Source organism: Thermobia domestica, chromosome 12 (assembly GCF_964235325.1).
Source record: "Thermobia domestica chromosome 12, izTheDome1.hap1.1, whole genome shotgun sequence".
Taxonomy (NCBI): domain Eukaryota; kingdom Metazoa; phylum Arthropoda; class Insecta; order Zygentoma; family Lepismatidae; genus Thermobia; species Thermobia domestica.
Window position 1 is genome coordinate 119,601,247 of NC_137465.1, and position 22,817 is coordinate 119,624,063.

The window sequence follows — 22,817 nt, forward strand, 5'->3', positions numbered from 1 at the left end:
TTCGAATTTAGTTCGGATGCTTATGTTGTGCTGGTGAAGAACTTAACTCGTTGCTAACCTCAATGCCATTTTCATTTGTGAATTTATTATGTTTGTCTCGTCATCCTCACATCCTTCAATCGCCATTTGGCTGTCACTACAACCATAGCCCACACACGGACCGCACGCAGATGAACAGTCTAATCTATTGCTTTTACACTCACAATTTCTTTTCACATGAAATTTTACAGTTGCACATAACTAGCTTCAGAAGGCTTTAGGAACAGTTGGTTCAAGTGTTGTAACTGGTACAAATTTATTGTTTCGTATTTTCCAATCCAATTCTGTAGGAGATAGTTCAACATGTTTTCAATGTTGCACTTATAAATAAACACGCAAGGGATGCTGATGTCCTGCACCTGAAGTCGGAGGAAGCACTGCAAGGTTGAAGTCCGCATCGATTCTCTTCTTGGGAACGGTCTTCAAATAAATATATCTTGCTGTACAGTTCGAAGCATAGAAAATGTTACAAAAATTTAAGTCCAATTTAGGAACAAACTCTTGCGCCGTGTGCTTATGCATTCCGAAATACACTTCTCATCGACTAGTTACTTTCGGTATTCAACCCAATTCACCCCGTCCTCCACCTCTCCTTGTCTAAAGCGGTGTATGACGTAATGTACTCTTTCCATTCAGACGGAAAAACAGGAACCAGTTTACAAGGTTTATCGCTCTAAAACAGTCTCTTTCATTCGTCTGTTCTGAAATGCCTTTCTAGAACCTGAATAAAACAAAACGTCACAAAATGTTCCCAGAGCTTCATAAACACCCTTATTTACGTTCTTTCCCTTCTTCAAAGGCTGCATATCACATCAGCCTAGGAAGATGCTCCTTGTGAATTTTATGTAAATTGTTAATCATGGCAGTAGGTTTGTGCTTCGAAAAGTCTGTAATGCGGGCACAGAGCTCTAAACACTATTGACAGAAATGAGTGTTATTCATTTTTAGTCAGTAATTGCAAGTAAATGTTCCAGTTGGCGTCATTTGGGCAGGACAAAGGATGTAATTGCCCCCTCCCTTGAGAAAGAGGAATACGTATTGTTTGATCAAATGTGTAGTAACATAATAAAATAACCTCGATCCTAGCTCACGCCAAGTAAACTTTGTAGTGGACAAACACTTGAGCGTGGGTTCTCCCGTTTCCTCCCACTTTTTATTTCCAACATTTCGTTTATTGCTTATAGTCACCGTCTCCTTTATCCTCCCTGCATAAAAGTGGAATGAAAAACTTAAAGATTTCATTTCATTTTTTTACTAATAAAAAATGAAACTATTATGTCGGTGAAGAATCTCCGCCTCCCCCCTCCCGGACCCAGCCAAAATCTAAAATGACGCTGCTATTAACAACAAACCTATATAGTTACAATAGCACATTGCTAGAGCGCTTACATTTGGTTTCATGATCCCAAGCCATGAAAGTCCATGGACGACATTGAGAGAGAGATTCAAATATGGAGACAGAAAGAAATGATTTACATATATAAGTTTAGAATTGGAGAAAAAAAATGATCGGACAGCATCCGTATTATGATGAAAATTGTGACTTTATGGAACAGAAGAAGGAAAGGTTCTGAACTGCGAGTTTCACATTAGGCAGTTGTTGAATTAAGATGGAGAATTCTTTTAGAGCATCAGATGATTACGAAGGGAGAGAAAGATCTTAAGATCTGGAGAATTAAGAATTTTAAAAAACTTCCTAGCCGGGTTTCGAACTACGAACCTTTTAATTATCGATCCATGACTTTATCCACTTTTTTTCTCAGTAACTTACTTGAACTACTTATTACTTAATTTTACTTGCTTTACTCGTTTAATTGACTTTTTTCCAATCACTTAGAACGATAGGGACACGAACACAGAAGCATCGATGACAGTTAAAATCACAAAGGCTCTCCCACTGGGAATCGAAATCGGGACCCCGTACACCAGAGGCGCACGTGCTAGCCACTAGACTAGCGGGGAGGGCAATCCACTCATCCACAGAGAACTCTACGTAGCCTGTCACATACTTTTCCTTTACCTACTGGAATGTGATATTCTAAACGTTGACTCGGTGGTGCACCGTTAATATGGGACGCAGCACCTCTTGTAGCTTAGTTATAGGGTGTATAATGAACTTCCTCTTGTTCAGGAACACTTTTTAAGTCAATAAAATTTATTCTTATTGAGTTCATTAAGATATATTTGATAGAACCATATGATAAAATAATGCCAAATAGTTTGCATCGTTGTCTGTTACATAAATGTTTAATGTAAGGAATTCCTACTTGGATGGTCTTAGGTTCGAATTCCGACCATTCTTATTGACCTTTTCTTCTAGCCACGCTCATACTTGCAATCTAGAAACTCAATTTTGAATTAAATGTAGTCACAGCTATTTTAGGATGAAATATTCAAATATGATATTTGTTATTACATGCTTTTCTTTAACTTCATTGTTTCAATGTTGATATTAAATCCTACTACTTTTATGAAGCTCATTTCCCTACGTGATATCATGCTGAATGTTTGCACAACAACAACAGTCGGACGGCAATAAAAAATCACATTTTTACTGTAATATATGTAACTTACAAATTTATGACAATTTATAACTTTTAAATGTGTATGTTCACGTCGTGGCTTGTCAGATAAGGGTTTAGTGAACGGTATTCCTTCCCTGTTGGTCCTAGGTTCGAATTTCGTCAATTGTTGTTTCTTTTTTTCTTTTAGTTACACTTAGTTTATGCATTGATATCTTCAAGCTTGAATCAATTATAGCATCAGCCAGTGAATTAATTGTAGCTGACATTATTTTCAAATATGACTCGTTAATACATGCTTTACATTAGCTTACAGTATGCAACTTTGAAAATAATACTACATTTAACTTTGTAGCTACATTTAATTCACTAGCTGTTATTGTATTTGCTTCAAGCTTGAATATCTGGAATGCATAAACTAAGTGTAGCTAAAAGAAAAAAAAGCAACAAATGGACGAGATTTGAACTCAGGAACACCAGCACAGAAATCCCGTTCACTAATCCATCCTCTAATAAACCATGACGTAACATGACTATCTGCAAGTTATAAATACCCATCCAAATGATACCATTATGAGAATATGTAATAACTTTTTTGCTCTTTCTCTCTTCAAAAACGTAACATATTTAAGACAAATTGTTTCATTTTCCATTAGAACTTCGGAAAAGATGATTTGTGTTTGAGTATATCTCTTCTTTATCAGACATTTCAACTCAATTCAACTCAATTCACACAACAGTAAAACACTCTTACTGCCTTATAAAATGTTACTTAAAGGAAAACTGCATCATGCACCCTGAACGGTGGCGTAACTAACTGGAGCGCGGTACGGCACGACATAAGGGTGCCCACTTAAGTTTCGTAATTCCTCTTTGTAAGTTTTTATATAATTTCACACTTTTCCTGAATGTCTAAAATGGACACTACTTCAGTCATAGAAGAAAAGGAAGTTGTAAAGGAACTGTAGACTGCAAAATCTACTCAAAACATTTATCACCTCTTTGCTGCAACAACTTTAACGGACAGTAATAAAGGAAAAGATTGCGTGAAATTTCAACATAGAATGAATTAGTTAAAGTTTTATTCTTAGATGACTGTCATTGCTAATAGTGTTCCGTATTTGTTTAGACCCCTACTCATTTATAACTGTATCTCACTTTTCTTGTGACGAGGACAGCACCTAAGCGAACATTCAGTGAACTAAACGCCATTAAAACCTATATTCATAGCACAATGGCGCAGATCACGTTGACCTCTTTGGCGATTTTCACCATGGAAAACGAAAAAAAAAAGTCACCGCATTGGTATTGAAAATGTAGTTAACGAATTCCTCTTCGAAAAAGATCACATGCACAGTTGTTTTCCAGACGGTAATTTATAAAAGCAAGTTGGGGGAAACGGGAGAACCCCGAGGAAACCCACGCACACGGTATTTATCCACCACAAAGTTCACTTGGCGGAAGCTGGGTTTGAACCCGGGATCCCATGCACCAGAGGTGAACGCTCTACCACTGATAGATATACTTAAGTTGGTTGAAATTCCGTTAGTTAGGGGCTAGACACTGAAACCATCCAAAATAAGGGAGGAAGGTGACATGTAAAACTGGTCAAATACGAACGGTATCAGTACCGAATTCATGGTTTTCGCAGTCACAAAGATGAATAGTGACACTGTTGATTATGCTTAAGTACGAGTTAAGCCTTGGTTTGCACGGAGGTCAGAGTGGGAGGGGGACAGGCAAAAAAGAATCGAAACCGATCTATACTTGTGTCGAATGCATACTTTTCGGGATCACTGACATAAATAGTGCCATTCCAGATGTAGTATATGTTCAAGGTCGGACCCATTGGCATGAGGGTCAGAGGGGAGAACGAATGAAGATTTCCGAACAGTTCCTTTGGCATGAGTTTCATTACACTGGGAGTGAAAAGTGGTAATGCACAGATACTGGTGTCACATCCGGACCTATCAGAGATATGATTTCTGGGGAATTTTTGTTCTATTATCCCCTGATCACTAGCTAAAATAGTCAGTGCATTGCAGGGACATAGGCAGAAATTTATTTCAGGAATAGAAAGCTTTTTGTGGTGTCCTAATTCAATATGAGGACATACTGTACTAAAATGTCTAACATCATCTCTAAAAATAGGTAAAATTTACAGATAAGTAGTGATATCGGGGGCAGGGGGTTCTGGACCGACAGGGCCTACATTATGTATATGTCCATGCTGCTCTGAGTCGTCATAAGCTTCTCTTCAAACTTATAACACATACCATGTATATAAGAAATGTAGAACAGAATAAAATATAAATAGAAAATATATGTAATTATAACTAAGTAGAAAATAATTACAAACTAAAGTTGAAGGACAAGTTTTTTAAACAATCACACTTCAAAGGAAAGATATATTTATAAGGCCATTTTTCCACTTATGCAGGGCTAAAAGCAAGAGAAGAGCGCTAATCTCAAGTTCCACTATACATCTCTTCGAACAAGAAAACTATGAATTTGACACCAATATTTTTTGTATTCTATTACTTTTTTACATGTCATCCCTTCGCCCGACTGTCGTCGTTCTTCAAACATTCAGCATGATATGACGTAGGGAAATGAATTACATTAATGTAGTAGGATTTAATATCAAAGTTGAAACATCGCAAGTTAAAGAAAAGCGTGTAATAACAAATATTATATTTGAATATAAATTCGTCTTAAACTAGCTGTGACTACATTTAATTCAAAATTGAGTTTCTCGATTGCACAGTATGAGCGTGGATAAAAGAAAAAATCAATAAGAATGGTCGGAATCCGAACCTAAGACCATCAAAGTAGGAATCCCTTACATTAAACATTCATGTAACAGACGACACAAAGTATTTGGCATTATTTCTATCATATAGTTCTATCAAATATAAGTTAATGAACACAATAAGAATAAATTTTACTGACTTAAAAAGTGGTCTTGAAAAGGGGAAGTTCATTATACACCCTATAACTAAGCTACAAGAGATGCTGCGTTCCATCTTAACGGCGCATCCACCGAGTCAACGTTTAGAATATCACATTCTAGTAGGTAAAGGAAAAGTATGTGACAGGCTACGTAGAATTCTCTGTGGCTGAGTGGATAAAGTCCTGGATCGATAATTAAAAGGTTCGTGGTTCGAAACCCGGCTAGGAAGTTGAAGATTTTTTTAAAAAATTCTTAATTCTCGAGATCTTAAGATCTTTCTCTCCCTTCGTAATTATCTGATGCTCTAAAAAAAATTCTCCATCTTAATTCAACAACTACCTAATGGGACCCTCGCAGTTCAGAACCTTCTTCTGTTTCACAAAGTCACAATTTTCATCATAATACGGATGCTGTACGATCATTTTTTTTCTCCAATTCTAAACTTATATATGTAAATCATTCCATATGTAATTGGACATGTGTTGTTCTAGCATTTTAGAAAATACCAATTTTATGCAGTAAGGGAGCAATATCCTCCTTTACTTTCAAATCTGTCTCTCTCGCCATCAATGGAAAACTGCGGAACTACTTGAAATGAATTTTTAAACATAGTTAGCTCTTGATTAGTCAGATTTTTTCATCACATCACCTTCACTGAATTACGTATTTTGTTTGAAAGAGGTATCAAGATGTAGGAGAACATAGTCAGTCCTTTATTCGGCGTTTTAACTTCCATAATACTTTTCTTTCCCATATGGAGAATGAGATGGGCATTCTGTTAATATTTCGAATGCGAACTAAGTTCCAGCTTGTTAAGCTTCGCCTAGATTTTCACGTGTTGATTTTTTATTCAGGAAAATCAAATGATAAGGGAAAATGAAACAGATATAGCTACACTTCTAATATATGAAACTGTTAAGGAAACGTCAACAGAACAAAATCTCAAAACAAGGAAAAGACCATGCCGTACTTTCAGTTTCATCTAAGAAAAGAAATGAATTGACCGTGAAATCTTATATAGCATTATTCATTTAGTTTTCAACGCCATCATATCTGTTACAACATAAAATTGGCTACGGGACTTCCTTTCAGAGGTTATCGAAGATCAATATTATCCTCCGTTCCATTTCTCTCGGGATTTCCGTCGGCTCACGTCTCTCTGGTCATGACTCTTGCGTTGCCCCAGTGCCCAAGAATCTCGAATGAGGTCATCTATCTATAGAAACATATTTTCTTTCCTTTTATTCCTTTCTTCTGTTGTTGACTCTTGACAGTCTTCTGTCTATTTGACCCCGATTGTATCATATATATGCCATTTATTACGCTCATGGTATCCGTTACACGATATTGTAATTACTCATGTAAACCAGTTATGATATTACAAAATAATTACAGTTAAATCATTACGTTTTTCGTAATCAATTATGCCCCACGATTATACTGACTAAAGAAGACCTAATAATTAAGGAAAGTGAACGATTATGGAAGAATTTGTGAATTCAGATTCTGCGAGGAAACGGGAGAACTTCAGGAAAGCTTACGGACATGTTGTCCACTACAAGCTAACATGGCCTGAAAGTGAAACAACAACTGCTACTACTATTACATTAATATGTTTAGTCTGAGTGAGATAAAGGTGCAATAGTGGTTTCGCTTTACAACGAAAGTTTGATGTTGGATACCATAAAGTACCATTGCAAATGTAATAGACCAAATGACACAATTCGTACTTAAAAATCATAGGAGGAGGCACAGTTGCTGAGTATTAGAGAGCCCACATCTCGTCACTGGTACGGTCTTAGATCTTTCAGTTTGTGGTTGACAACATCTTATTTCCTCATTCTTATTCCACCACTTTTTCTCATAATCTTTCACTCATATTAATCATCAGTCGCTTTTAGTCTCAAAGTATGTGGGACGTAAAATAAGAATTTCACGTCATTTCTATTTGTTTTCAAACTTTTGTAGATGTAATGAAGTTCTCTTTTTCAGTTCCTTCTACCAAACAGGACCAAGGTCGGAATACTATCTTGAGTAAACTCAACTCACTCAGTACTGTAGTTACCCTAGTCCTGGAGATGTACTGTATTTCTTGAGTTTTGCCTCCCACATCTCTACCCTTTAAACTAAAGAAGATACTCGAATAAGAATTGATTGCATTTTTAGTTTAACGTCCCCTTCAGCAGCGAGGCTATATAAGACGGGACCTACTGATTAACGTGGAATCCGAACCACGATAATATGAAAGAACAATACAGAACACCCATACTTAAGCGGAATAGGAATCTGCGATGATGTGTTCTTGCGATTCGCCAACCTAACGGTTTAGACCACTTGACGATGCCAGCCAGCTAGTTCCAAAGATGATGTTTTTTTTTTACCTCCTCCCTCAAATTCTATATTTCCATGCGCCCAATGTGTCCCGCACATATTGTTTGATACTTACATTTTATTAAGAAGCCCTCCACACTGGTTTAGTAGCTAGCAAGCGAGCCTTTGGTGTACCGGATTACGGGTTTGATTTATAATGGGAGAGCCTTAAAATTTGAACTGATTACGGTGGTTCGGATTCACCTTAAACTATAGGCTCACGTCTCATATAGTCTCAGTGCTGAAAGGACGCTAAAACTCCAAGCCAACCACATTATTATTAAGAAATATGGCGGAGAGTTGTATTTGAAAAATGCAGTTTTCCGTACGCGAAGAGTAAAAGTAATCTGGCAATCAATACTAAAATTACTATCTCAAATATTTATTTCGTGTGAATCAAATAAACGGATGAAAGAACATTTCTCAACCAGTAGAAGAAGGAATAACTAAGCCAAGCTTAAGTAAATACTACGTTAACAAAAAAGTTGAAGTAATAACCTTTTACGGATAATAGTAATAAAATATTATTTTTTAAAAATACATACTACAATTATTTATCATTCTATTGTAACTTAGTTATAAAATCACCTGTTTTATTATCAACTTCACAAATCCACACTTAACTTCATACATTTCTAGGTAACTGAAGATTAGAAACCATAGGCTATTTAGATCCCTAGGTGTTCGGTGCAAATTAACACTAGTTGTACCAATACAAAATTATTAAGTGCATTGTGCTTCTGTATATAACCTTCAAATATATTTTGTGACATTTCATTCCTCGGTTCAGGTTTACTTTGAGGCAGTATAATTACCATGGGCTATAAATACATAGTTTGTTGGACAAATTTCGAGAAATCCTAGGCTATTACATTTTTTTCGGACAACACGGGAAATTTCAAGTGCTAGTATTAAATAAAACGAACAATTTAATGTGTCACGATTTTAGAATACCTGAATGTTGAAAGAGAGAGATGATGAATCAACGTGACTGATTATGGGAAGAATTATGAAATGGGGATGTGAGAGGAAACGAGATAGCCCCGAAAGAACTCTTCGTCATCCTCGAGAAAACATGTATAAGGTATTACCTGCCAGAAGCTCTTTTAACATAAGATCAAAGCAGGAAACTCACACAGAAGGTATGAACTCTCTACGAATATGCCACCGTACTCCTCCTATTTCCATGTGCGAACTATTATTGTGTTGAATGTTAATACCAATAAAGATTACACTGAAAGAGATCTATAAAGCAACAAGAACTGCAGAGAAAGACATAAATGTAATATGTACTCACAAGATGCAAGTTTCAAAGTCACTGTCTTCAATACTTGATGTGGCCTTACCTGGAACAAAAAGAAAAAAGTGATACTTTGAGTACAAAACATAAATTACGTCTCAAGTTATTACAAATAGCAGATTATCGTTACTAGAAATTACGGCAATTTGAGTACTAATACCAATGTCCCGAATTTATAACGAAGGAATTAATGATTAACCTTGATACAACAATTTATGAGATTATAGACCACGCGAAATAAGTCATACATTAAGAACCCATTTAACTTAATCCCGTGTGTTAATTTATTGGATATCACCAATGTTTGATAGACGTAATTGTTGATAGCTATTACTATTTTGTGAAATACGTAATAGAATTTTAACGTTTATCATAATATTTCGCCAAAAATATTTTTTCTATAAAGACAAAATGTCAAACTTTGCTTGGATTTTAAACTAAAATAAATTGCCACCGTGCATTAATAAACTAAGACATATCGCGAAATCAATGACAGTTATAATTAACTTTATTAGTCATAAGACGAAATTCATTATGTTACAATGAAATTAAATGAATATATACGGAAGATTAATATGAGTGTAACAGACGTTTTAATGAAATAAATTTGAAAGCACTGTACACGTAAAATTATTATTATTGCTTTCAATAAGGTTAATTAACCATACAATGAGAAATTACAGTAAAGTTTTCAATTATTTATATTATCATAGAGAACCATGAAACTAATAAATTGCTTTGGATGGAAAGGAAAGGCTGCAATAAAGCAATAACTCCCTCATGATAGTTTATTGGTCGGTCCGTTGGCGTTTACCGTCCCTTTCGAGCAGCGAGGATCGACAGTTTAAGACTGAATCCAAACCCCTGCAATGTGTTCAGATTTCAAGGCTCTCTCGTTGGGAATCAAATTTTGAGCCCATAATGGTATGCGCTAACTAGCAAGGAGGGCTCACGTTATTTGTTGCTAATACAGTAGTTCAGTATTAAGATACACATCTGAAAATATAATAATTCTAATAAGAATTAAACCTAATCGAACGTAAACGTTATCAACTTATTTTTAGTGTTACGCGACATATTTTGTTCGAAAATTTGAATGATTAGATAAATATTTACGGTTGTTCTTATAAAATAAAGTTGAACGATAACTGGCAGCAGCATACTGATCATGTTTCAGTAATGTAGAGAGACGCAAACTCTTGCCAATGTACAATTTCTGATATAATATTTCTAGTGGAATGCTAAAATAAGCCTACACAACTGAAGCCTCTAAATTACGTTACTAACTTACTTTTCCATCACTGTGTTGAGGAAGATCAGGTTTTACGTTTGGGTTTTACGATTTTTTAAAGTTTTCCCTTTTACGTTTCAGAGATCTCTCAAAGATATATTAAAATGAGTCTCTAAGGAGCAATACTAAAAAGTACGAACAGAATGTTTCATCGTAAAAGTGAAAGTGGTACTAGCAACCGGATCTATAAGGACTTGGCTAAAAGAACTAAAGTTCAAATATTCAGTCTTAAAACACGAAGACCAGTTTCAAGTAATTATTCTTCTCTACAGACTAGCGAAGAATGCATTCGATATCCATAAATATCTCGTATGTGATCACTTCATTTTCTTTTTTTGTAAGTACCTCTTTACACAAAAACAAAAATTCAAATTAGAAAATCTTAAAGGAATGTAAAGTTTAAGGAGTGCAAGGTTTGAAAGGAGAATAATTTGCTAAATAAAAGCAATTTAAGTTTCCCAGGATGTAAATGTAAATAAATTTTTTAAAAATGGAATATTACAAAACTATATACACTGGTGGAAAAGCGTTTAAAAACACTGGCAAATGGGAAAGATTGCTATAGGAAACTATGATTGTAGATGGTAATTGACCCAACATAGAATTCGTGGGATATCCCGAATAGTTACGAAGTGTGTTCAAAAACGTACAGAAAAAACATAATAGCATGTATAACCGACATGAGCCACATAGCAACTGTTGAAGCAGGTATCTGTATTCTGGACTTTTGTCGAGGGCACGGTGTTTTACGCTTGTTTTGAGATCTTGACAGTAGTGATTATCTTTGTTGAAGCACGGCTCTCACAAGGAAAGGTCACGAACTAGCTCCGCTGAGATCCGAATGAGACAATTATGTTTGCATTTGATGTTATAACTAGATGAATTCCAAAGCTATAGGTGCCACCGGTCGGTTGGCAGGGTCCCAGGTGGGGTCCAACTCAAAATGGAAAGGGGTTAAGTAGTGTAACGTTTGAAAGCTGTTGTGGAATGAAAGAAGATGAGTTCACAAACCAATTTATATGTGATACAAACAGGATAGAAAATGAAAGTGAGAAAAACAAAGAAATAAGAAATAATCGAAATGGTAAATAAATAAATAAAAAAACAATAGTAATCTCCGTTCTATGATGCTTCCAATGTCTGCTACGGCGGTTAGAGCTGCCGCCTGGTGGCAAAAACTTCTATACTTCGCCCGGGTCACTCATAGGTCTCTTTATTCCAACGGGTCGAATGAATGAAGATGCAACATAATTGTCAATTGTGACTACCAGATACAACATAATTGTCAGCATTTATATTTATATATAAACTCATCTTTCACGATGACAACCGTATTAGATTACAGATGATACATCTTTGACCTTTTGTGAATCTATATATATAAAAGAGAACGTACAAATCCTTTGTGAACTCATCACGCTAATACGGCTGAACCGATTTCTTTCATTTTTGGGGGGTTGTTAGGATTTGGACCCTAGATGGTTTTTATCATATCACTTTAATTTTTAATTACCAGTGTCTTGAGATAATGGACCATTCAAGTCTCCATAGTTCATCATAGGTAAAAATAAACGTATGTATATGCAACCCGCATGACCACGTGACTCGGCGGGTTAACATAAATGACAGGCGCTTGCAATTTGAAAGCGAAAAAGTAAAAATTATCTAAGTAACAAAGTTTATTGCGTTCCGGGGTGACCGCAGCGAAGCGGGGTGAACGCTGCTAGTATCTACTATTGACAATAAATGTAAATACCACATTTCGCTTCTCCAACTCCAATGGTTTGAGTTAGACATGCGTATAATACATAGTGCCGCATTTTGAACTCAAGATGTCGCGTTTTTGAACATTTCGTATCTTTTTGCCACCTACGCTTAATGATCAACATTCATACCAAAATTTGATTTTCCCAGCTTCAGCAGTTTGGAGTGCCTATACTTTCAACGTAGGTTTTAAGCGGCCATCTTGGATTCAAGGTGACCACAGACTTTTCAGTTAAGTTTGTGTTTATATTTTGACCCTCTTTTATGTAGGGCTATTGTAAAGAGTTGAGACTTGATTCATCTGCTTTCATTTAACAACAGCTTTCAAACGATATGCTACCTATCGTCCTTGCCATTTGAAAACTTTGATTTGGACCACGCCTGGGACCCTTGGGCAAGACTTCTTTACTTTAAATCGTTGTATTTTGAAAATAATACCACACTTCTTTTCCTCTTTTCACATTTGTCTCGCCATTTCCGATTTATAGGGCTGGCCATGGACTTTTCAATTAAGTTATGTTTACATTTCAACCCGCCAACATTTTGCATAGGATTGTCGCAGAGAGTCGAGACTTGCTCCATCTTCTTTCATTTCACAACAGCTTTCAAACAATGTGGTATTTAACTCCCATTGTCATTTTCAACTTTTGAGTTAGACCCCGTCTGGAACCCTGTGGAGGACCCTGAGGCAATTGTTTTACCCCAAAAAGTGTGCCCTTGAAAATGATGGGATACATGTTCGTCGGGTTTTCCATATACTCAACTGTTTCCGAACAAATGAGCCAGTTCAAACTATTCTGCAAGCTAGTAGCTTTTACATTATAAAATATGTTCTAATTCACGATTTTTCGACCGGTGTCACGTATAATTTTGGGTTTCGTCTAGTTACAACATATCAAATGCTAACACAATTGTCTCGTTCGGATCTCAGCGGAGCCAGTTCGTGGCCTTCTCTTGTCAGTTGAGCTCCATCTTAGAATATCCCACGGTACAAGTGAGAGTTTAATCAAGGGACCTCGTAAAAGGCATATAAGAAGTAGAGTACGTTCTGATATATTGGAATTATTGACATGAGCGATACCTTGCTGGAAAATTGTTCGGAGAGCAGGTTGGAAACAGGATTGATGACAACATGAGTATTCCACTCACTAATCGTTCTCCCATGGGCTCTTGGGATGTGTAACTTATGTCTTTCACCTCAGAATGTAATTTGTGGTTCCTTATGTAGAGCAAAAATACAACGCTTTACTTTCGCATTCTCTTTTACATCAAGAACAACTCACACGACTTTCAGAGTATCAAAGACAGAATATTACTACCATCCTTCTTTCTTCTTGTCTATGCAGTTTCTCTTGAAAGCAGGAATACTCGTACGAGAGGAGCGCATCGCTTCTGCCTTCCACAATGATTATTTAGGATTTTTACGTTCAAATGGGATACAATGGGGATCTAATTGCAGTGGCGATGTCAATACTATAAGTTAGGGCAGTCGTTTTATCTAGGCACTCGCTGGTGCGTCGCGAGTACTCTGGCGAAGAAACATCTATTTGTAGCAAACAATATATATATGATTGTGTACACCATCAATGAACTATTGGCATGTCCCATTCTGTGCGATTGGTAACACCATGGAAGCAATTATTCGGACTCCCGAAGTTTTACAATACAGTAACATTCGAAGTCACATGGCGTAGCTCCAGTGCAGTCTAGTTTGGTATACGGACAAAATCTCGCGGCCGAAACATCGCCGCCCAAAATCTCGCCGGCCAAAACCTCGCGGGACAAAATCTCGCCGGGCCAAAACCTCGCGTGGCCAAAACCTCGCCGCCCAAAACCTCGCGGGACAAAATCTCGCCGGGCCAAAACCTCGCGTGGCCAAAACCTCGCCGCCCAAAACCTCGCGGGACAAAATCTCGCCGGGCCAAAACCTCGCGTGGCCAAAACCTCGCCGCCCAAAACCTCGCGTGGCCAAAACCTCGCCGCCCAAAACCTCGCGGGACAAAATCTCGCCGGGCCAAAACCTCGCCGCCCAAAATCTCGCCGCGAATGAAACTTTTCTTTAAAATTTACCCAATGTGTTTCCTAATATGCAATTCCACATTACAAATAATAACAATAATAATAATAATAATAATAATAATAATAATAATAATAATAATAATAATATACAAAACATCGTGTGCGTGGGCTTTCTCGGGTTATTCCCGTTTCCTCCCACTTTCTTTATTCGATCATTTCCTTCATCCTGGTCATCTACGTCTCCTTTAACCTATAGGACATAATCAAGGGACGTCGTAAAAACTCATATATTGTTTCATATTTTCATAAATATTATTAGATTTTTGTTAAAATTTTAAGTTTTTGGATGTTCCAAAGTTCACGAAACTAACCTCGTTAGTTGTCATTACTTTCCTTATGCAGACTTTCTTTCCCTATAACCAGTTTAAAAACATCCTGTCGCCCTACCTTCACATTGAAATCCTCTAATACAGAAATAGAATTTTCATATGGTATCGCGGGACTTGGTCAAATACCCGTGATACTTCTTCTGAAACAGCGTCTTTTATACTGTCATCCTTATCATCTGTTGGAACATTTACATTTTGGTCAGGCGAGATTTTGGGTATGGCGATATTTTGGGGCGCGAGGTTTTGGCCCGGCGAGATTTTGGCCCGCGAGGTTTTGGGTGGCGAGGTTTTGGCCAGGCGAGGTTTTGGCCCCGCGAGATTTTGGCCCGCGACGTTTTGGGAGGCGAGGTTTTGGCCAGGCGGGGTTTTGGCCCGGCGAGATTTTGTCCCGCGAGGTTTTGGGAGGCGAGGTTTTGGCCAGGCGAGGTTTCGGCCTGGCGAGATTTTGGGCCGCGAGGTTTTGGGAGGCGAGGTTTTGGCCAGGCGAGGTTTTGGTCCGCGAGGTTGTCGCCGCGAGGTTCTGGCCGCGAGGTTTTGTACCCAAACCGTCTAGTTTATCTTGAGATTTCAATGCTCAGAATACCGAGTTCCCTTCTGAATCCCTTGCCTGACATTTGTGTTGAGTGAGCATAGGAAATGATAAGCAAAATAGTATAGTGAAGGAAGTAAACGCCATTGTTACAATTTCGGTGAAGAAATTGAATATGGTGGCATGTCTTGCAAAGGGCTTGTTCTAGAGTCGATCTTACACTGTACTCTAATGAGTCGATGGAATGCTGCTGTTTCTTATATTATCTATATGTATTATGTATGTATGTATGCATGCATGTATCTATCTATATTCTTTAAATCCAGAAGTATGGTTGGCTGGTTGTCATTATCCATGGTTCTGAAAAGGTCATTCATCCGAGATGACCAGAAGGAACATTATTTGACTTTTAGATTTTTAGGTTATAGGAAATTCGCTATGATGTTAATTAAAAAAAATGGAACATTTGGTGTAGATGTCTGGCGCTTTGTGAACTGGTGGCAGTTTCTCTTGTAATGTATGGAGGATTTCACGAATTTTTAGATCCTTAAAAAGGTAATTGAGCTTGTTTAGGATAGATCCCATATCAGCTGCTTGTTCCTCATGACAGTGGTTTTGACGATGAGAAGAGAGAGTAGTGCCAGTGGTTGTGCTAGCACAGGTGTTTCGTAAAGTTGAACGCTACTTTTACATGGGTGCAGTATCATCTTAAGCAGGGGGAAATCGTTTACCGTTGCCTTTAGCTGGCGTCCGTTAATAACATGCTTGATTTTCAGGCATTGGTCGCGTGAGCTTCTTCACAATTTAGACATTTAATAGTATCATCTTCTTAGAGTCTTGATCATTCGTAGGTAAAATGGTTTCCAAAGCATTTCATACAGTGTAGTATGGCTTGCCAAAAGGATTGAATGTGTCTCAGAAGTTGACATCTGTAACACTGGATATACTGTGTAGATCAAGCAAACAAAGGTGTATAATCGTGTATTTTGCGTCTTCTTCAAGATGACAAGGAATATCGCATCGATGTTTGGCATTTCCCTCTCATTTGAACGTTGTCATCATCATATTCTCGATTTGTTAGATCAACCTTTATATTGTCAATTTGGATGTCAGTGGGTAATTTCGTAATGACAACTTTGAAAGAAAGATCAAATTTTATAGTTTCCTTAGAATACGATAACCTGAAATCTTGACTGAACTAAATCAGTGCGCTACAGCCGTCTTGTGAGGTGCATTTAAATTGAATGCTATTCTTTGTGACTGCACTGTGGAGCAGTTCCTTACAACTGTAGTCGCTCCATGAGTAAGTTTGTATCCTTTCTCTGGAGGGTAATCGTAGATGAGAAGTATTCTTCGTGCGATAGAGTGGCGGTTCTGAAAGGGAGTTATTGGGCTAGTAGAGGCTTCCACCTTCATTTCTTCAGGTAAGTGCGAATCATGTGACTTGGCTAGAGGCGTGGGTCTATTGGCAGCAAGGACTGGGATAAGCCTTGGTTGTTTCGGTTTAGCTGTACGCTTAGCGTGTTGGAATGAAGAATCCAACTCCTTGGTAATGCAATACCAGGAGCTTTTCACTTGCCGCTCATGGATCCGGCTTCATGATGGGAGGCAGTTCGAGTTCTTCCAAAGGAGAGGCCGTAACTTCCTCCTAAGTATGAGCATTTTGTTGAGCGATCTTGATAAGTTTCCGAAACAGACCTTCCTACTCCTAGGAACTCAGGTCCTTTTTTCTCTAATCTTTTTGGCCTAGTTCTACAATACTTTTCGGTGTAGTTCTCGACTAGGCACTGCTGACACAAAGTGTTATCCAGAGCCAATGAATTCGCACAAACTTCATCCGTCTTCTTCTTCGACGATCTCTTAACATCTACTGTCAACAATCCTTCATCAGGCTCTAGAATCAGCCCTAGTTTTAGGTAACCGATGATGTACTAGGATCTCCAAACTAAGATAAGAATACTCTCTACAAATAGACATTCTGTTCAACAATAGTGTCCAGATTGGACGCTATACAGACATATTATTAAATGTGTTTCATTCAGTGAATTATCACGTGAAAAGTAAAATTAAAATTGAGGTCGAGTGTATTATTATTAGTAGCTTTACGAATCTTTACAAGTTACGGGTATGTGATTTGTGAGTTTCCGAGTGAATGCCATATCCAAAAGACAATTTTTAATTTAATATCCTCACGCTTATATCCGTTAGCTTAAACGAAACGAATGAATAAATAAAGTAAATTTCTGTGAAGTAACTAGAGAAATATGAATGTTGGAGGAAAGGGAAGAACCCTGGGAAAATTTAGGAGAATGGTATCTACTAGAAACCTTACATGACATGGGGTCAAACCAGAGACCTATAACACTAGAGGCAAGCGCTATACCAATGAGACTCCATGCCCATTATCGGATCCAAAAAGTGTGAAACAACGCCATCATTCAAAGCTGCAGGAGACCAATTAGCCGCTTAGCAATCCGGAAAGTAAAAATTCCGGAATTGACCATCACTACTTCAGAAGAAGGGCATCAACAAGAAGATCTGTCAACAACAGTAAATCTATATATTTCTATACATTTAAAACACAAATAATAATAATTGCAAAAATACCAAAAACACCCTTTTTATTTTTTTAACCATACCATGTATGTGATAAAATGATTCTATAACAAAAAGCTTCAAGAGTTTCATAGTTGTAACTTACGAGCAATGACAATTTGTAACAAAACTTAAAACTGTATTATTCCGTACATAAAAAATAATAATTACAAAAATACAAAAACACATTTTATTTTTGAACCACATCATGTACGTATTAAGATAATTGTACAAAAAAGTTTCAAAAGTTTCATAGTTGTAACTTTTGAGCAACGGCACAATTTGTAAAAAATGAAAAAGAAAAAAGAAAAACTGTAAAATTTGCTTTGTATGCCCATTAATGTTTGACAGTGTAACTTTTTGCAAGGTGCTTAGAATCTACTGAACGAGCAAAAATTAAGCTTTCATTTGACCCCAAGATGAACCCGATAACTTCAAAAATAAGGAAGTTATGGTAATTTAGTTCCATGATGCTGAGTGCCAAAAAGTGAAATTAAAGCAAAATTCACATTTTTCAAAAATTTCTCCCCGGCCCACTTCTCATCCAAAGAATCGGAAAAAAATTAATTTAGCATAATTTCGTTGGTATTAATGTATGAAGAAATTTTGTAGAGAATCTGAGACATTGAAGCAAGGTCATGTTTTAAAATTATGAGATTTGACATGGAATGACCCTTTACTGAATAATGTTAGTTACTTACTGATAACGGGATAATAACACACAGAGCTGCATAATCTTACAAATATACAATACTAAGGCTAAGGAAGTATTTCTTATAGATTTATTATTTCAAATTTTTACATCATTCTTCTCATTGACATATAGGCCTATTTGTATTATTTCTCGGGGACACGGTGGGTCAGTGGTAGAGTGCTTACCTTTGGTAGTGGGGTCCCTAGTTCCATCCCCGGTTAAATAAGTTTGTGATACACAACATCGTGCTCGTGGGTTTTCTCTCTAGTTTTCTCCCACTTTCTCATTCCACCAATTCTTCCATCATCATCATCATTCACTCGCTTTAATCGATGCTCCCTTAGCCTAACAGGGATAACGTGGGACGTAAAACTTAAAGAGTTAATTACATTTTACGTATTATTTCTTAATCAGCAGTAAGGAAGTCTGTTATTCCTACATTGGTCATTAAATTTTACGAAAAATTTTTGAGCTTCAGTGTCCTATCATGATAACACTTATTAGATTCTCAAACTGAAAACACTAATCAATTGACATTAATAATTATAATGTTATTATGGTCGATTGAAGAATATAGTAATAAAAAGATGTCTCCATTCTATAATAGACATTAAGAGAAATCTTATCTTCTCGATGCAGGTTTAATTATATTTGAGAAGTAATGCGTTTGTAATGTTCTATCCTAATTTTCAACACAGAAAAGCAAGGCTAAGAATCTTTTACCATATTTCTTGGTGTTAAAGCGAGAGAAGCACATCAAACGGCTTGGCTGTAACCATTACGTCTCACAGAAGATAGCTTTCTTTCGTCACCACTCCCATCTCTAAGTTCAATTAAGGCTCATTTACGATGCTATTCCTAGTACAATTTCCCATTTCAACAATATAGAGACCGCATCGACTTTTCTAACCTAAAATGTCCTCCCGTCAAAGGGCATAATATTGTAAGAGGAGAAAAAGAGAGATAATACAGAAACAGATTCCCCAAGCGGCAATGAGAAAATTAATTAAATTTTGTAACATCTATTTAACGTCTTTTCGGAAATAATGTGAAAGATTAAGTTTAAACATTTTGTACCTGCTTAATATTAAAATTGAACAACAGATGTCACTTTCTTAGATATTATGAGAGACCCAGCAGACTACTATCTATGTTGTATGCTAAGGTAATAAGGAATAAATGTGTCAGGTAATTTGAAAATTAATAACAGTTTAGAACTGGAACTGTTTTGATTAATTAACCACCTGAGAAACATCATTTGACTGCAATAGTGTCATTACTGTAATGATTTCAGTTCAATTAAGGATGGGCTCAGTGACAACGCCAGGTTTACTTTTGGAGGCGGCGTGGAGGTAGCTATTTTTTGTGTATCGAAAAGAACAGTTTTATATTACCTGACTTACATTAAAATATATTGTATCTGAAGGGCAGTCGCGGGACTCTGGCGTCGTCACTGGATAGATTGCATGTGGGTAAATATTGTCTGAAGAAAAACAAATAGACTGTATTAGAGTACATTTGTTTTATCTTGGTACGCTTCCCGCCTAAAGGATGGATCTGTCTGTAACGCGTTCTTGCCACGTTGCAGTTAGATTGCGAGTTACAATACACTAGGAAACACATCAAAACGCCACACCACTCACAAGACACTGTAACACACTTCTTCACGTGTGGCAACTAAGCACTTCAAATACCCGCCAAATAACAATGACATCATTTGATGAGCCGGCTGAGAACTAACGTCACCTACAGGACAAAGCCAATAAGACGGCTATTGGATTAAAGCGTTCACGTGAGTGCTAACAGAAAGTACTTTAAAAGCCAACCAAGTGCTCTGGCGAGAAGTGTGCCAAGATAAAACAAACGTACTCTAGTCTAAACAAACGTACTAAAGACATTGATATATAAATTTGATAACGTTTATCGGGGGCGGCTACTGTATTGGATTGTATGGTTATGTGACCGATGTCTTTAAATCTTAAAGTAAGTATAGGCGTAGCTTCTTTGAGTTTAAAGTCCCACGATTGTGTACACTTGGCTAAGGGAGACAGTGATTATGATAATCAATGAAATGGTGGGATGAAGAAAATTTGAAGAAACGGTAGAACCCTGAGAAAACACACGCACACGATGTTTCTCTACCACAAAGCTCACTCGGCGGTTTGCAATCCAACCGGGGACCGCACAATATTGGTGAAATGTTTAAACGCAAAGCGTGAAACAATAAAACGTTCTTCAACCGAAGATAATATTGTTGCATCTCAAAAATTCACATCATAGAGCTGAAACAAAGAGAGTTTACTTTTATAGATGCATCAGCGCAGCAATTGCATCCTGTTACATTACACTATGATAGGAAATTTCTACTCCTAAACATGAGAAATCATATTTGTGCCTGCTTAAGGTTGCAGACCTTATTTTTACCCGTAGGCTTTGTGTTTCTATGACACATTTTTCTACATGAAATCATATATGAATATCAACTATCCCTAAAAATTTTTTTTCTGGAAGATCTAATAATCCTAAAGTAAATGCTAATTGAGTTGAGTTGTTGAGTTGATTTTAGTTTAGCGTCCCTTTCAGCAGCGAGGCTATATGAGACATGGACCTACTGATTAACGTGGAATCCGAACCACATGAGCTCAAGCCGGGAATCGAACCCGAGTCTCTAAATGCTAATTGAATATTGTAGTAGTAATTATAGGCCAATATAAACATAGATCAATAAATGTGAAAATGGAAAATATTACATTTTTCTATCCGTATTTTCTAAATACTAAAGTATTATTTAGGGACAGGGAGCTTGCTCGAGTGTGCACACATGCCCTTGATAATAGAACCACATATTGCAGGCAACTATTAGGTGCTAATATTTATATTAAAGTAACATTGATACCAAACAAGATTCCGAGTAAACAATTAGTCTCTGTATACTTTATTTTTCCAACGTAATGCTCTCTCCATTAGTGTAAATATTGTAAAATTCATTCTTTGAGCAAGCAGCAGCGTTATAACTTATCTGTGAAGAAATTTGGTTTGTAAAAGTGTACTCAGAGTGAAAAATGAAGTTTGAAGTTTTGAAATTCCCCTCACCCTCCATTTCCCGGTCAAAAAAGGTTAGTGAAATGAATTAATAATTGAAAAGTATAAAGTGAATTTGTCAATTACTGAGTAATTCAGCTTTATTTAGCGTTGCATTCCACGGACAGGTTATTATTTTGATGCTGAGAATTATACAAACCCGCTAATCTAAACACCATTGCGAGCAGTCTATCAAGTAAGGATGATACCCATAATTACTTCGATAAGAATACGTTTCATTCATTATCCAATCAACTGGATGGATCATGTCTATCAACGAACTAAATTCCTACTTCTAACCGTTTGCATTCTGGTTAAAATTGATAGTGATTCATCAAATAGCTCTTGAGATTTCGTCTCTTTCGCACGGATGGACGGTCAGAGTAAACATAGAGAGGAGTCTTCGGTAAACGAGACTCTCTAAAATCGTCATCACTGGCGGATCGTCGAAAGTCTACTGATACAACGTCAGATAGAGAAAAGATATAGCATTCTCAATCACACCAAATCTTGAGGAGGAGTAAAACTGCCTTTCTAGAATAGAGAAAGGTATGAAGAAAATAATATGCCAACTTATATTATTATGTCTATCAAAATACTGTTTCCTTTGTAATATTTGTGTTTTTTCTTAAGGTTTAAATAAACTTATTCCACTAGCGGATTTGTATTTTGGCAGGGATATTGCTCGAAAAAGATTTTGTTTTATAACCTACTGAAAAGCAAAGAAAGGGAAGTAAAGTAACACACAGAGTTAGGCCACCGAACGCTAATTAAAGCGATTGAGGCATAAAATACTTTAAGAAAATGCATGAAAAGTGTTGGAATACATATAGTGCTGTATTCAGCGTTTTTGTTATGGAGGATTGTTCACATTGTTCATTATTTCTATTCCAGTACTAGGCCTACAGTTAAAAGTCAAGTCGCTTACATAAATAAATTTCGTATATGTACTTTTGAAAGCAATAACGTATGTTTTACCCATTTAAATGCTCGGTTATTCTCAATCATTAAAGGAAAAGGAAAACATTTCTTACTGTAAATGTTCATTCTGTTATTATTTAAATTTTTCCTGATACTTAGAATATTTTTGTCAAAAAACAAAGTATAATAGTCTCTTAAATCTTGTCTATTTTGAGGGGAATGAATTTCTTAAAAAGATCCGGAAGTAGATTTCGCCACAATTAGTACTAACTACTGATGTTAAAAAATCCTAAAATACCTACAGATCGTCGGCGCAAGCTTAAGTTTTAAGACTCGTCTGTTCATTATTT